The 17,180-nt window shown below is 49.6% G+C and overlaps 2 long non-coding RNA genes across 2 annotated transcripts; both read left to right on the forward strand.

The window, feature by feature from the left end:
* The first annotated feature begins 916 nt into the window (after nt 1–916).
* Nucleotides 917–2,102, forward strand: LOC135180366 (uncharacterized). Its single transcript, XR_010304414.1, has 3 exons — nt 917–986; nt 1,512–1,607; nt 1,788–2,102. It is a non-coding gene; the product is annotated as an uncharacterized LOC135180366 (long non-coding RNA).
* Nucleotides 2,103–2,873: 771 nt separating this feature from the next.
* On the forward strand, nt 2,874–8,123 carry LOC135180367 (uncharacterized). Its single transcript, XR_010304415.1, has 2 exons — nt 2,874–3,337; nt 7,019–8,123. It is a non-coding gene; the product is annotated as an uncharacterized LOC135180367 (long non-coding RNA).
* The last annotated feature ends 9,057 nt before the right edge of the window (nt 8,124–17,180 follow it).

Below are 17,180 nucleotides of genomic sequence, written 5' to 3' on the forward strand. Positions count from 1 at the left end.
TGTGTGCTGCGTCATTGTGTGGTGGTTCATTGTGTGCTGTGTCATTGTGTGCTGTGTCGTTATGCGGTGGTTCATTGTGCAGTGGTTCATTGTGTGCTGCGTCATTGTGTGGTGGTTCACTGCGTGCTGTGTCATTGTGCGGTGGTTCATTGTGCTGTGGTTCATTGTGTGCTGTGTCATTGTGCGGTGGTTCATTGTGTGCTGCGTCATTGTGTGGTGGTTCATTGTGTGGTGGTTCATTGTGTGCTGTGTCATTATGCGGTGGTTCATTGTGCAGTGGTTCATTGTGTGCTGCGTCATTGTGTGGTGGTTCACTGCGTGCTGTGTCATTGTGCGGTGGTTCATTGTGCGGTGGTTCATTGTGTGCTGTGTCATTGTGCGGTGGTTCATTGTGTGGTGGTTCATTGTGTACTGTGTCATTGTGCTGTGGTTCATTGTGTGCTGCGTCATTGTGTGGTGGTTCATTGTGTGGTGGTTCATTGTGTGCTGTGTCATTATGCGGTGGTTCATTGTGCTGTGGTTCATTGTGTGCTGCGTCATTGTGTGGTGGTTCATTGTGTGGTGGTTCACTGCGTGCTGTGTCATTGTGCGGTGGTTCATTGTGCTGTGGTTCATTGTGTGCTGTGTCATTGTGCGGTGGTTCATTGTGCAGTGGTTCATTGTGTGCTGTGTCATTGTGCGGTGGTTCATGGTGTGGTGGTTCATTGTGCTGTGTCATTGTGTGCTGTGTCATTGTGTGGTGGTTCATTGTCTGCTTCCATGAATCACAACAATGTTTCCTTTTTTTGTTGCCCTTCTTTCCCTTATTCTGCCATTTTCCCCTTACCCCCCTAACTCAGAGCACCTGAGTGCTGTTGGAGTCTCCTCCCACCCCAGGTGTAACCACTTTGCCCTCCCTCCCCACTCCCCTTTATAACTGAGCCCAGGACAGGCAAGCCCCAAGCTTGCCCACTGTGGGCAGAGGGATCCTCCTCCCATCATCACTGGTGAGTGCCCTTGGTGAGCACTGGGTGAGTGGTGGAGGGGATTCAAAGGCCGGGGGGCCTGCTTGGCCCCCCGGCTAGGTAGGGCTAGGCTTGACATTTGCTCCAACATCTGCTCCCACATCCCCCACGGGTGCTGGCTGGGCACTTAGGCTCAGCCCCTCTGTGTTTAGCAGCTTCTTCCTGCTCTCTTGTGCAGCTGCAAAAAGGACAAGGCTGACTCAGAGAAGCCTTTGGAGAAGCACTGAATGAGCATGGAGGCAATGGCAGAGAATCCCTGATGGGACAAATGGAGCAGAACTCAAACCTCACTGACATTCTCATGTCAGAGTGGCTAAAGCTCTGCCTTGTTTGATGCCTAAGTTAAACCCAGCCTCCTTCAGTACCAGGTGAGCTCCTGGCTGTGTTAAGCCAGGTCAGGGTACTGGATGTCTCTGATTCAGGGTTGCACTCCATGAAGCTGCATGACAGACAGAGGTTTTCACACCCCATGTGTGTTTCTGCTCCAAACTGTGCTGATTTTCACAGGCACCAAGCAAGCTCATCTCAGCTATGCCTGCAAGCTGCATCTCTTCAGAGGCTCTGTGGATTGGCTGGGAAATGCATTGATTTCTTTCTTTCCAGGTGGGTAAAGGTGCAAAGCTACTGCACAGGTCGCCCCAAAGACTTAAAGTCTGTTTTTCTTATGCAGCCTGTAAGATCCAGAGGTTTATGATTTAAAATACCTAAGGAGTAACAACCACAAATGTTGCTCTATTGTTTTGTTCTGTACTTCCATGCCTCCTTTTTTTTGTTCCTCTACAGGGAGCAGCCTTGCAAAGAAGAGGAATCAAACCAGATGGGAAGTATTCCCTGTTTCATCAATCCCATGATGGCTTTTTAAAGCTTCTTTTCTGCTCTCTCTTGGAAGGGAGCTCTGATTCTGTGTCTTAGTCCTCATGGACCAGGAGGTCAAGCAGCACACTGAGCTCCACAACACCACTGACGTTAAGCGGCTGTTGGCCACTTTCTTTTCCTGGTATTAGAGAGAGGATTGAACTGAGCTGTGGCTGTTTCACATAACTCTAGCTGAAAGGATATCTCCACAGTAATAAAACCTTAACTGCCCCAGCCATTAAATCAAGGAGTACCAGATCCTTTGGTGGAAATATGAGTGTCTCTTAGCTGGAGGTAATCGAGGGCAGAATTTGACACACATGGCACCCACGTCTCATAAAATGTCATGGGCGCTTGACCTGAGAGTTTTGAGGCACAGCTGGTTCTCCAGGGGGGGATTTAGGTGGTGGTGGGAGGCTGGGGAGGTGATGGTTAGTGTATCTTAAGAATTTGGTGAACCCTTTGTAATATGGGGGAAGAAGAGAAAAAAACAGCAGTTCATAGAATCAAGCAGGTTGGAGGAGACCTCCAAGCTTGTCCAGCCCAACCTAGCACCCAGTCCTATTCAGTCATCTAGACCATGGCACTAAGTGCCCCATCCAGGCTTTGCTTCAACACCTCCAGGGATGGTGACTTCACCACCTCCCTGGGCAGCCCATTCAAATGCCAATCACTCTCTCTGGGAAGAACTTCCTCCTAACATCCAGCCTATACTTCCCCCAGCACAACTTGAGACTGTGTCCCCTTGTTCTGTTGCTGGGTGCCTAGCAGAAGAGCCCAACCCCACCTGGCTGCAGCCTCCCTTCAGGTAGCTGCAAACAGCAATGAGCTCTGCCCTGAGCCTCCTCTTCTGCAGGCTGCACACCCCCAGCTCCCTCAGCCTCTCCTCACAGGGCTGTGCTCCAGGCCCCTCACCAGCTTCATTGCCCTTCTATGGACACCATCCAGCACCTCAGCATCTCTCTTGAATTGAGGGGCCCGGAACTGGACACAGGTACTCATTTAGATGAGCTGAGGTAGAGTACTGCAGTGCTTGTCTCTGGGCTGTGTCATGTGAAATCCACCTTGAGTCTCTCTGCTATAGTTAGTTGGTGCAACTCTGAAACAGCATTTAAAGTAATCCATTAATACCCAACAAAACAGCTCTTCAGTGGCATGTAGAATGCTAGGCTGAGGGCTTTTCCCCTTTTAACAGAAATGGAGGCCAAGTTCCAGTTATTGGTAGCTATTTTTTACCCAAATCATTTCAGCAGCTTGGAACGTCTCAACTGGAATATGGCAGATTAATATGACCAACAATTAACTGTGAGGAACGTGGAATGAGAAGAGCACAGCAGACAAAATCCATCTGTCCTCACTCTGCCAGATCACCCAGAAGGATGGTGTTTAGCAGAGAATGCAGCTTTCTACATGGGCTTGAGTCTTCTTGGCTTCTGGGAGCATTTCTTCCCAGGAAGACATCTGTGCTTGACCTGAATGTAGGTTGAAACTGAGGGATTCTGCAGGAGGAAAAATGGAGATCTTTGATCACATTTGGTGATTCTGTGCTCCACTACCTCCCTGGAGATGTACAAGGCCAGGTTTGATGAGGCCTTGAGTGACCTGTTCTAGTGGAAGATGTCCCTGTCTATAGCAGAGGGGTAGAACTGGATGAGCTTTGATATCCCTTCTAACCTAAACCATTCTGTGATCCCTGTCTTTGAAGAGATGCTTGTGTGCACAGAATCAAATGTCTTGCCATAGAATCAACCAGGTTGGAAGAGATCACATCCAGTCCAACCTAGCACCCAGCCCTGTCCAATCAACCAGACCATGGCACTAAGTGCTTCAACACTTCCAGGGAGTACAACTCCATCACCTCCCTGGGCATCCATTCCAATGCCAATCACTCTCTCTGACAACAACTTCCTCCTCACATCCAGCCTAGACCTGCCCTGGCACAACTTGAGACTGTGTCCCCTTCTTCTGTTGCTGCTTGCCTGGGAGAAGAGCTCAACCTGGCTACAGACTCCCTTTAGGTAGCTATAGACAGCACTGAGATCTTATGCTCTCCCTGGAGATGTATGTGCATGGGATCTGCAGACCAGGGCTACTGTGTTCTCCTTGGTTCTTCACCAGCAGCCACTCATGGCAGTGTGAAATGCTCCATTTCCTGGTCAGATGATAGACAGCAAATGTTTCCATTCAGAGCGCCTCTGTGTAAAAAGCAGCCTACACATGACTGTTTCTATGCATCTCTATTTTTAACAACTGGGAAAAAAAAAAGCAAGCAATCCCTTCTATTTTTAGGCACAGTTCAGTACTGTAGACTGGCTGGTTCTAATAAAAAATTCCTCCCTCTCTGAAGAAAACCCTGCATTGAAATCACACATCCAGGGGAACGTCCTGTACTATCAGCAGACCTGCTGAGATGAAAACCTCAGCTCGTTAGCAAAGCCTCCAAATGAGAAACAGGAACACAGGCTGGAGAGGGAAAAGAGGCAAGGAAGAGATGACAACCTGATTGGACTGGGCTGGGTGCTAGGTTGGACTGGATGAGCTTGGAGGTCTCTTCCAACATGGTTTATTCTATGATTGGACAATGCTGGGTGCTAGGTTGGACTGGATGACCTTGGAGGTCTCTTCCAACATGGTTTATTCTATGATTGGACAATGCTGGGTGCTAGGTTGGACTGGATGAGCTTGGAGGTCTCTTCCAACATGGTTTATTCTATGATTGGACAATGCTGGGTGCTAGGTTGGACTGGATGAGCTTGGAGGTCTCTTCCAAAATGGTTGATTCTATGAACTGCAGTGAGTTTTCTATCATACCCCCAACCTGTCATGAAAAATAAAATCAAACCCTTCTTCACCAGTTCAGAAAGGAGGTCAAGACTTTGGATGCCTTTTGAATCCTTTTGTCTTTGTCTTAACTGCCAGCTGTGTGCCCAACAGCTGTTTGGCTTGAGGGGAGAATGCTACATTGCTCTTTGCTGCTGGCTTCTCAATCCCTATGGGCCATAGGCTTTGAGACAAATGTCTCTTACTACCTTCTCTGGGGGATAACACTTTGATGTCTGCTGCATGTGCTAGCTGTTGGTGACCAAGTCATTGCAATTATGGTTGTGCATAGCTGTGGACTTAGAATCACAGAATCAAGCAGGTTGAAAGAGACCTCCAAGATCATCCAGGCCAACCTAGCACCCAGCCCTGGCCAATCAACCAGACCATGGCACTAAGTGCCTCATCCAGGCTTTGCTTCAACACCTCCAGGGATGGTGACTCCATCACCTCCCTGGGCAGCCCATTCCAATGCCAATCACTCTCTCTGACAACAACTTCCTCCTAATATCCAGCCTACACTTTCCCTGGCACAACTTGAGACTGTACTCTCTTTCCAGATGGTTTAGAAGTTGCAGTTTGCCTCACTGTTCAGTCACTGCCTCCTAATGTGACTCTGTGCAGGTCACTTAGATCTAGGTCTTCAGTGCTTTCAAAAGTAGACCAGGCAGCACAGTGTAGAAACCTACAGGTCTTTGAAACTCCATTCCTTTCTGAGTCTTAGTTGCAAATCTGTGTAAATCTAAGATGCTGTTAGTAACTGAGCACATCCTGCAAGGAGGAAAACCTTCAAGAGCTTGAGGGCAACTCTGCAATAGGAAGCGTGAAGGCAGAGATGAAGAGATGCACATGCTGCTCCCCAGGGTACAGAGCAAAGTACACTGTGCTGCTCTGTATCAGAGCTGCACCTCGGGGATATGAGCAGGAAGGGAATGTGACTGACAAGTGTTTGCTCTGTGCATCTTGTACGGCAGGCAGCAAGCAAAGGAGCTGCGCTTGCTCTGTGTGAACGTTTGCCTTTCAGCTGGGAATCGAGTGCTGGGAAGTGCAGCAGGAGCAATCAGAGGGAAAGCTGCTTCAGCAGCCCTGCACACCTGCTTGGGCAGGGTGAGAGGGAGAGGGGGGAAAAAACTGAGTTATGGCATGCAATGGTGGCTGCATATTATGGTGACTGACAGTACAGAGATGCCAGAGAGAGTGCGATGGTTTGGGTGTTACCTGCCCCCCCACTCTTCTGAAAATCACCCACACTAGGCTCAGCTGCTCTGGAAATTAGAGAATGAAGCTTTATAGTTAGAACTCAGCACAAGATACAAGCAGAGATTTCCAATTTCTACAGATAGAGACAGGAATAGACAAGTTAAAAGTAATGCAGAAACACAGCAGCCCTCCCAGAAGCCAGGGGTCTCAGGAGGGGCTCCCAACCACCCTTCCACCTTCTTCCCACCTCTCTACCATACCCCAGACTTTGCCTTATGTGCAGGGTGAGTTTGGAGAGATGGTCAGGGGGGTTAGGAAGCAAAAGGATTAGTTAGACAGCAGGTAAGAGAGAGAAAGGAGGCAGCCAAAAGCCAGAGAGCAACTCTGTTATCTGTATTTATGTTCTTGTTTTTCTGCATCTCAGCAAGCCTATGAGTGCAGCAGCCATCACCATCGTTGCCTTTTCACAGCCTAGCATTTAATTCCTCTCACCAAAATATCCCAGCTAGGCTCAAACTAGCACAGAGAGTTCCCAGGGCTGTCAGGGTTTCTCCTGCACACAGCCTGTCTGAAAACTGCTGACAAATTCAAGTTCTCAGAAGGTGAGAAGCCCCATGGACAGCACCTGACAGTGAACACAATGTGCCTGGCATGATTGCATCCAGTTTCTTGCTGTGTCTTTGTAGGGTCAGCCTGATCAGGGTTTGGTTCATACTGCCCAACAGTTTCTTCCCCTGCTGGGAGTACAATTGCTGTCTGCAACTACCTGAAGGGAGGCTGTAGCCAGGTGGGGTTGGGCTCTTATCCCAGGCAACCAGCAACAGAACAAGAGGATACAGCCTCAAGTTGTGCCAGGGCAGGTCTAGGCTGGATGTTGTTAGGAAGTTGTTGTCAGAGAGAGTGATTGGCATTGGAATGGGCTGCCCAGGGAGGTGGTGGAGTTGCTGTGCCTGGAGGTGTTGAAGCAAAGCCTGGATGAGGCACTTAGTGCCATGGTCTGGTTGACTGGACAGGGCTGGGTGCTAGGTTGGCCTGGATGATGTTGGAGGTCTCTTCCAACATGGTTGATTCTATGATACAAATTGGAAGCATTTTATTCCTTCCAAAGAAATCAGGGATACTTTTTTCCCCCTTTCCAGGCTTTACAGCACAAAGCATTGGATGGAGGAGCAGGAAAAAATGAAATGGTCTTTTTTTTTCTTGCCTTGTGTGGGTGAGAATTGAGGACACATATCAAGATGTACCCCCTGTTCAAAGAGGCACTCTGCCTGGTCCCAGTTACACAGGTTAATGGTGACTCAGTGGAGCTTTCTGTTGCTGAAACCCAGAGATGATTCCAGTTGTCCATGGAGCTTGGCTTTGTGTGTTGCTGTCCACTGGGGGCTAAGAAAACACCAAATATGTTATCCAACACCACAACTAACAGAATGCCATGAAGAAGAATTCAAAACCTGTGTGCAAAAGCAGGGTTTTATTTTTTCACTCTGACCCCTGGACTGCTCTGGTTTGTGTTTCAAGAGTCTACATTTTTACCTAAAGAAGGAAACTGCTTCTGTTACCTCCCATTTCCAAGGTGTTACACACAGAGTTCACAAGCACTTGATTACAGGGTGGTCTGCACTATAATTTATAACACTAATAAATCAGAGCCAAAGAGTACAAACCACTCTTTTTTAGTAGCTGCTTCATCAAGGCCCTCAAAAGTTAAAAATTGTGCTGACCTAAAGCTCTCCACCACTGCAACCTTTAATTTTGCTTTGAAGTGGTCAGGATGTGTCCTGAAACTGGCAGGTTTGTCTATTTGTTCTCTGGAAAGAGGAGTATAATTTTGCATTCTTGCCCTGTCCATAATTCAGACTCACCTATGCAGACTTCCACTGGCATCCTGAGGCAGAGTTCAAGCTGGGCTTAGGAAGGCTCAGGACATTAACCTGTTCACTTCCCCCAGGGCTTCAGGGCAGAGCCTGAAAATGTGCTTTGGGACTTGGCACTTCTGGTTAAAGTGGAATTGGATAGGGGAGGCAACCACTGCTCCCTGCCCTGTTTGCCTAGCCAAAGACAGAAGGGGTGGCCAAGGTTAGCCCAGTGATGAAGATGAAGCAGAGGAGAGGAAGATGCTAACAGCTGTAATGAGCTGTTTGCATGAGGAAAGACTTCTGAATTCCCTAGCTCTGCACAAATCATACTACACTGTAGGCACACCTGGAGTGCTCTGTCCAGTTCTGGGCCCCTCAGTTTAAGAAAGATGTTGAGGTGCTTCAAGGTGTCCAGAGAAGGGCACCAAGGCTGATTGAGTAGGCTGGAGCACAAGTCCTACAGGGAGCAGCTGAGGCAGCTGGGGTTGGTCAGCCTGGAGAAGAGGAGGCTCAGGGGAGATCTTATTGCTCTCTACAACTACCTGAAGGGAGGTTGCAGCCAGGTGGGATTGATCTCTTCAAGAGGACACATCCCCAAGGTGCACCAGGGTAGGTTCAGGCTGGATGTTAGGAAGAAGGAGACCTCACAAATTTTCTGGGGAGCCTGTTCCAGTGCTCTGGGAACAGAATTGAGTGCTCTCAATTCAAGAGAGATGTTGAGGTGCTGGAAGGTGTCCAGAGAAGGGCAGCAAGGCTGGTGAGGGGCCTGGAACAGAGCCCTGTGAGGAGAGGCTGAGGGAGCTGGGGGTGTGCAGCCTGCAGAAGAGGAGGCTCAGGGCAGACCTCATTGCTGTCTGCAGCTCCCTGAAGTAAGGCTGTAGCCAGGTGGGGTTGGGCTCTTCTGCCAGGCAAGCAGCAACAGAAGAAGGGGACAGAGCCTCAAGTTGTGGCAGGGAAGGTCTAGGCTGGATGTTAGAAGGAAGTTGTTGTCAGAGAGAGTGATTGGCATTGGAATGGGCTGCTTGAGGAGGTGGTGGAGTCACCATCCCTGGAGGTGTTTAAGAGGAGGCTGGCTGAGGCACTTAGTGCCATGGTTTAGTTAATTAGAAGGTGTTAAGTAATAAGTTGGACTTGATGATCTTAGATGTCTTTTCCAACCTGGTTAATTCTGTGATTGTGTGACTCTGTAGGTCAGGATGGGAGCTGAAATGGAAGATGTGTGCATGACTGAAGACCTTTCTGTGTTGTGCCTTCTGTTTTCCTGCCTTGCTTTCCTGGTGTCACACAGAGTGCTCTGTCACAGCCACATCCACCACAATGGAATTTGAAGGATTCCAGGCAGAGAGAGTTAATGAACTAATGTCTGCTTAGAGGACACAACTGCTAACAACAACCACAAAATAAGCTTTTAATATGTGTGTATATATATATATATATATATATGACATCCCTGCTGGCTTCACGGGGGGGATAGTAACCCACATCATCACTAACATCTCCACTAGACAACAAACACTTTGAGATGTCTCCTTACATGCTTTGTTTCCAGTCTTCCTTGCCCAATGAGTCTCCAGTCAGAATCATGAGCCTGCTTCACCATGAATCATAGAATGGTTTAGTTTGGAAAGCACCTCAAGGGTCAGCCAGTTCCAACTCCTTAACATAGGCAAGGACACCTCCCACTAGAACAGGTTGCTCAAGGACTCATCCAGCCTGACCTTTAACACCTCCAGGGAGGTTGTGGAGCACAGAATCACCCAATGTGATCAAAGATCATGTTCAGTGATTCTGTGCTCCACAACCTCCCTGGGCAACCTGTGCCAGTGTCTCACCACCCTCACTGCAAACAACCCTTTCCTAACATCCAGTTTGAATCTCCCCTCTGCCAGTTTAAACCCATTCCTCCTCATCCTCTCATTACAAGACCTTGTCAATAGTCCCTCCTCAGACTTCCTGTAGTCCTCTTTAGACACTGAAAGGCCACTCCAAGGTCTCCTCAAAGCCTTCTCTTCTTCAGGCTGCAGAGCCCCAACTCTCTCAGCCTGTCCTCTAGCAACGCTGCTGCAGCCCTCTCAGCATCTTGGTGGCCTCCTCTGGACTGGCTCCAACACTTCCATGTCCTTCTTGTGCTGGGGGCTCCAGAGCTGCACCCAGGACTGCAGGTGGGGTGTGAAGAGAGCAGAGCCAAGGGGCAGAATCCCCTCCCTTGCCCTGCTGCCCACACTGCTCTTGCTGCAGACCAGCACAGAGTTGTGTCTGGGCTGCACTCACACTGCAGGCTCCTGTTGAGCTTTTCCTCACCCCAGACCCCCAGGGCCTGTTTTTCAGGGATGCTCTCAGCCATTTGCCAGTGCAGCTCTGTTGTGGTTTGTCAGAACCATCACCACTGCTGTGGCAAGAACAGGCACGTGGCCAAATTTTGCCCGTTAAGGAAACTGGAAGCAGAGAGGCTTTGGTCTATGGGAGGAGGCAAACTCTTTGCTCTGCTCTCATCCCCTCCCACAACACAATACTGCATGGGCTGGCTTGCTGCCAGCACTTTGACAGACTGGAGTGATAGAGGATGCTTGATAAGCCTCTGGAAGCATGTCTACCTGAAGGTAAGAGTTGGTGGAGGTGTTAACACTGATGCTGTACCTGACATCCTCAGTACAGGCAGTCCTAGCTCTTGGCACCTGTGTTTTCCCATCAAGTAGCACTCATTTGTTATCACATCCACACACCACAGATTTACATAGCTTGTAGGGGTGAATCATGCATAACTGTGGCTTCTTAAATGACAGTTCATATATTAACAAGCAACTTCTTTGTGCTCTGTGCTGAACAAGCACAGCAGGAGCATGTGGACCTCTGGTGTCAGAACCACATCCAGCTTTATCTGGAGATAAAAAAAAAAAGAAGTTTAGTGGTTAAAAGTGAAATGAGTAAATAATTGCTGGTTTGATTTGCCTGTGCCATGGGAAACATTGCTTTGATTTATGTCTGTATCACAGTATCACAGTATCTCAGTATCAACAAGGTTGGAAGAGACCTCACAGATCATCAAGTCCAACCCTTTACCACAGAGCTCAAGGCCAGACCATGGCACCAAGTGCCACATCCAATCCTGCCTTGAACAGCCCCAGGGATGGCGACTCCACCACCTCCCCGGGCAGCCCATTCCAGTGTCCAATGACTCTCTGAGTGAAGAACTTTCTCCTCACCTCCAGCCTAAATCTCCCCTGGTGTAGCTTGAGGCTGTGTCCTCTTGTTCTGGTGCTGGCCACCTGAGAGAAGAGAGCAACCTCCCCCTGGCCACAACCACCCCTCAGGTAGTTGCAGACAGCAATGAGCTCTGCCCTGAGCCTCTTCTTCTGCAGGCTGCACACCCCCAGCTCCCTCAGCCTCTCCTCACAGGGCTGTGCTCCAGGCCTCTCACCAGCCTCATTGCCCTTCTCTGGACACGCTCAAGCATCTCCAGACACCTAATGAAAATCTGATAGCAACCAGGACTCAGCCACTCCTGTACAGAATACAACTGAAGGCATGTTATGAAGGGGGCTAGTTGAATCTGAGTTTGGGGTGAAATGCAATGAGGCTGATGTAAAAGGTATTAAATAATGCATTAATATACACAAAGAGAATCCCCCCAAACTTATTTACAACTCTCCACACCAATTCTTGGATGTGGTCAGCAGAATTGTTTTACAGAATGCCTTCATACAATGGAATTTTGAAGAGGCTTTAGAAATGTCTTTGCTAGAGAAGTCTTGTGGCTTCATTCACTGCTTGTGAGGTTAACCAAATTCCTTTAGCAACTTGAACAAAGAGAATTCAGAATACTCACTGGTCCTCAGCCTTCCTGTCTGTGCTCCAAAGCATACAGTAGAAGTCCTGTGGTGGATTCCACCTGGGCTGCCATGTGGCTGGGCTGGGGCAAGGTCCCTCGGTGGCTTCTCAGAAGGTCATCAGATGTTCATCTGGCTGGGCAGAGTAGAATCCAGGCTGGAGGCTAAGGTGACTGGATTTGGTGCACCAGGGGTCAGCCAGCCTCTCTGGGCTGGCACAGCAGGTGGAGGTGATGAGCGAGCGAACAAGCATAGAATCATAGAACCATAGAATCATAGAATGAACCAGGTTGGAAGAGACCTCCAAGATCATCCAGGCCAACCTAGCACCCAGCCCTATCCAGTCAACTAGATCATGGCACTAAGTGCCTCATCCAGTCTTTTCTTGAAGACCTCCAGGGACGGTGCCTCCACCACCTCCCTGGGCAGCCCCTTATTCACCTGGTCATGCCCCTGTGGTGGTTTGGGTGTTCCCCCTCACTTTAGAAATCACCCAGACTAGTATCAGCCAGCTCTGGAAATATGAATACTGTGTTCAGTTCTGGGCCCCCCAGTTTAGGAGGACATTGAGATGCTTGAGCGTGTCCAGAGAAGGGCAACGAGGCTGGGGAGAGGCCTTGAGCACAGCCCTACAAGGAGAGGCTGAGGGAGCTGGGATTGGTTAGCCTGGAGAAGAGGAGGCTCAGGGGTGACCTTATTGCTGTCTACAGCTACCTGAGGGGTGGTTGTGGCCAGGAGGAGGTTGCTCTCTTCTCTCAGGTGGCCAGCACCAGAACAAGAGGACACAGCCTCAAGCTATGCCAGGGGAAATTTAGGCTGGAGGTGAGGAGAAAGTTCTTCCCTGAGAGAGTCATTGGACACTGGAATGGGCTGCCCGGGGAGGTGGTGGAGTCGCCGTCCCTGGAGCTGTTCAAGGCAGGACTGGACGTGGCACTTGGTGCCATGGTCTAGCCTTGAGCTCTGTGGTAAAGGGTTGGACTTGATGATCTGAGAGGTCTCTTCCAACCCTGATGGTACTGTGACACTGTGAATGAAGCTTATATTTACAGCTGGCACAATATACAAGCAGATAGTTACAGTACATACAGTTATAGACAGAAACAGACAAGGTAAAAGGTAATACAGAAACACAGCAGCCCTCCCAGAAAACTGAGTCCCCAGGAGGGGCTCTTAACCACCCCTTCACCTTCCCCCTACCCCTCTCAACCTTGCCCCAGTCTCAGTGAAGAATAGAGTTTGGTCAGAGGGTTAGGAAGCAAAGTGGGTTAGTCCACAATGGAGGGTGAGGTTAGAGAGATGCAGCTCAGCCAGCAGCCCAAGTGAGAGTGGTGCCGAGTGTCTTATCTGTGTTTTGACTTATGTTTTTATACCTCTCAGCAAGCCTACGAGTGAAGTAGGCATCAGCCTTGTTTTCCTTTCCCAGCCTGTAATCTAGTTCTCAACAAAACATTCTAGCCTGCTTCAAACTAGCACAACACTTTTATAGGACAGTGGCCGAAGCTAATGGTCTCTTTGGCCACAGGATCACCCAAGCACCTTCTGGCAACCACCCCAATGTACCCCAAAAAGGAAGAACCCACAAGCTGCTCTCCAAAAGCTGGAGGTGGGGAGATGCAGCCTGGCCGTGAGGGGGAAGTTGTTGAGCATGAGAGTGGTGAGAGGCTGGGATGGGTTGCCCAGGGAGGTGTTTAAGGCCAGGCTGGCTGAGGCTGTGGGCAGCCTGCTCTAGGGTAGGGTGTCCCTGGGCATGGCAGGGGGTTGGAACTGGCTGCTCCTTGTGGTGCCTTCCAACCCTGCCTGATTCTATGATTCATGCAGACTACTCCATGGCACAGGCTGAGGAAGTTCAGTAGATGCTGATGTTATATCAGACTGGAGGGGTCACGCATGACACCATCCTTCAGAACAGCAAGCATGAGGTCTTTGCTTGGGTGGGTGTGACAGCGTCTGGCACCTTGTGTGCCAGCATGAGCTCATTACAGGCTATCCTACCCCAAAATGTCTCAGAGCTGTGCAAAGTTTTGATTGCAGAAAGTCCTGCAACAGTCCCAGCAGACAGTGTGGGACTCATTTCACAGGTAGTGCTAAGGTTCAGGTCCCCTGAGAGGTTGCAGACCATAGGATTCCTGTAACAGGGCTGCAAAGTGACGGAGCTTTGCTCTCCTGTGAGCCAAGAGGAGCAGAGCTGACTGCCAGCACTGCTCCCTGCCAGGTCTGACACCTTGTGCTCAAGCTTCCCTCTTGCAAGGTCTGGATGCAGAGGGAGGGGTGGCACAGGCACTCTGATGAGGTGTGCAGAGAAGACACAGCACGCAGGACGTTTGGCCAGAGCACAGGGGGGGAAAGAAACAAAGAGAATTTTGGTGTGGAGAAATTCTGTTTCTGCAGCAGAAAGTGCAAGGGGAAACAGCTCTGCATGTCACCAGCCTTGCACTATGGCAATTCTGGCCACAGCACATAGCATCCTAGGGAGTGAGAGCCTTGGGGTGGCGAAAGGAAGGTTTGTTAATGCACCTCCCAGGGGCTGATGGATTTAGTGGGTGAAGTAAATCTGCTTTTATTAATTCTGTTTCTTTGGCAGCTGCCACAAGTGGAGTTTTATGCTTTTTTTTTTTTTTTCCCTAGCTGTTACTGCTTGTCTGGGCTGTTTAGATGTTGAGCTACACTTGTTTCATGGAATCACTGAAACATCCAGGTTGGAAAAGCCCCTCAGGATCACCAAGTCCAACCTATAACTCTACTCTACAAGATTTATCTTAAACCATATCCCTAAGCACCACATCTAAATGCCCCTTCCTTCAAGGGAAAAGCTTCTGTCAGAGTAACTGAGGCACCTTCTGCAATGGCATGTTATGGTCCACTTAGGGTTCTAGAATCATTGAATGAACCAGGTTGGAAGAGACCTCCAAGCTCATCCAGCCCAACCTAGCACCCAGCCCTAGCCAATCAACCAGACCATGGCACTAAGTGCCTCATCCAGCCCAACCTAGCACCCAGCCCTAGCCAAGCCAAGCAACCAGACCATGGCACTAAGTGCCTCATCCAGGCTTTGCTTCAACACCTCCAGGGACTGTTCTGTGCAGTTCTAGAAATGAGCCCTGAAATGGTTATTAGGCACCATGTATATGAGCAGGGTTTGGTCAGAAGCTCAGCAGTACATTACAGAGGCATAAGTTCTTGTTGCACACAGTCTATTGATCTGTTGGCTCATATCAAGCTATCTGCTAAGGCTTGGGTGGGAAAACTATGAACATCTGTACCTGTGGGTGCTGCAGACCTCATGTTCCCTCCCTCTTATTTTGATTCCCCTTTCACAGTATCACAGTATCACAGTATCACAGTATCACCAAGGTTGGAAGAGACCTCATAGATCATCAAGTCCAACCCTTTACCACAGAGCTCAAGGCCAGACCATGGCACCAAGTGCCACGTCCAATCCTGCCTTGAACAGCCCCAGGGACGGCGACTCCACCACCTCCCCGGGCAGCCCATTCCAGTGTCCAATGACTCTCTCAGGGAAGAACTTTCTCCTCACCTCCAGCCTAAATCTCCCCTGGCGCAGCCTGAGGCTGTGTCCTCTCGTTCTGGTGCTGGCCACCTGAGAGAAGAGAGCAACCTCCTCCTGGCCACAACCTCCCCTCAGGTAGTTGTAGACAGCAATAAGGTCTGCCCTGAGCCTCCTCTTCTCCAGGAGATTCAGAATGGACATGAGGAGGAAGTTGTTGAGCATGAGAGTGGTGAGAGGCTGGAATGGGTTGCCCAGGGAGGTGGTTGAGGCCCCATGGCTGGAGGTGTTTGAGGCCAGGCTGGCTGAGGCTGTGTGACAGCCTGCTCTAGGGTAGGGTGTCCCTGGGCATGGCAGGGGGTTGGAACTGGCTGCTCCTTGTGGTCCCTTCCAACCCTGACTGATTCTATGATTCTATGATCCAAGGACCAAGACCTTCTGCACAGAGTGAATGAAGTCATTAGAAAGGAAAACCTTCACCAGTATAAATCACTGCAACCCAATGTGTAAATTTGCTCTAGGCACAGACCTGGCCCTGAGCAATATCTCATTTTTGCTGTAATCCCTCCCTATAATTCAATTCCTCTCACCTTGCAACACTCTTGCTGCTCTCTGTTGAACACCCTCCAGCCTGTCACTATCTTTCTTCTCATTAGTTATGTGGAATACAGCCTGGGCTGGATGCTGGAGGTCTGCCAGCCTCTATCACTTGTAGGTTGATCTCTTGGCCAGGTGAGGCCATATCAGAACTGCACACACACAGCCTGGCTTTCCTCTGACTCACTCCTGCAAGGTCCCTGCTGAAGGAACACAGCTCTGAACAGAATTGCCTGTTCTGCTACCTCATCATCTGGCAAATTCTTACCCAGGCTTAAACACAGCTATGCATAAACCTCTTCTTCCTAGCAAGATTTCTCCCTGACCCTCTTTTTAAGTCCATGAGATGGTTTATAAATGCACCAATGGGGAGAGAGTTTTTCTGCTCGTTTCAGAAAGTATCAGAATAGAGCACATGTTTACACCAGCTAACATTTGCAGGCTGCAGTAGGGACTATGTCTTCTGGTGCTTCAATAAAGGTTTACAAGGCACTCACATCAGCTTTACTGATCACACAGGCTCACAGGATGTCAGGGTTGGAAGGGATCCAAAGAGATCATCAAGTCCAACCCCCCTGCCAGAGCAGGACCATACAATCTAGCTCAGGTCACACAGGAACACATCCAGACAGGCCTGGAAAGGCTCCAGAGAAGGAGACTGCACAACCTCTCTGGTCAGCCTGTGCCAGTGCTCTGAGACCCTTACAGTAAAAAGTTCCCCCTTGTGTTGAGCTGGAACCTCCTGTGCTGCAGCTTCCATCCATTGCTGTTTGTCCTATCCCAAGGAGCAAGTAAGCAGAGCCTGTGCCCCCCCATCCTGACCCCCAGCCCTCAGATATCTATAAACATTGATTAAATCCCCTCTCAGTCTTCTCCAGACTAAGCAGCCCCAGGTCCCTCAGCCTCCAGTCCCCTCATCATCCTCGTAGCCCTCCACTGGACCCTCTCCAGCAGATCCCTGTCCCTTTTCAACTGGGCAGCCCATAACTGAAGGCAGTACTCAAGGTGAGGTCTCACCAGGGCAGAGTGGAGGGGGCAGAGAGCCTCCCTTGACACACTCTGCTTAATACACCCCAGGATCCTATTGACCCTCTTGGCCATCAAGGCAGATTGCTGTGCCATGGATGTTCTCCACCAGCACAACCAGGTCCCTCTGCACAGGGCTGCTCTCCAGCAGATCACCTCCCAGCCTGTACTGGTTGTACTGATGTGGGTGCAGTAACACCCAGCACACAGGCTCTGTTGAAAATGCCTGCTTTCAGTCAGGACACTTAAGAAGTTGCTATGAGTTACGACCTTGTAATGAAATAATGGTCTGGAGGACTGTCTTTTCCTCTGCTGTTCTGCACCACTGAATGCTGCTGACTTTCCTAGTTAATCATAAACACTTACCCCTGAGTTTATAATGTCCTCATTATGTCAGAGTTAACTGCATCTTGGGAGATCTTTTTTTTTGGCCATTACCTTCTACACTTGTCAGCCTCGTGGCATCAAGCAGCAGAACTAATGAAGCTAA

Source organism: Pogoniulus pusillus, chromosome 13 (genome assembly GCF_015220805.1).
Source record: "Pogoniulus pusillus isolate bPogPus1 chromosome 13, bPogPus1.pri, whole genome shotgun sequence".
Taxonomy (NCBI): Eukaryota; Metazoa; Chordata; class Aves; order Piciformes; family Lybiidae; genus Pogoniulus; species Pogoniulus pusillus.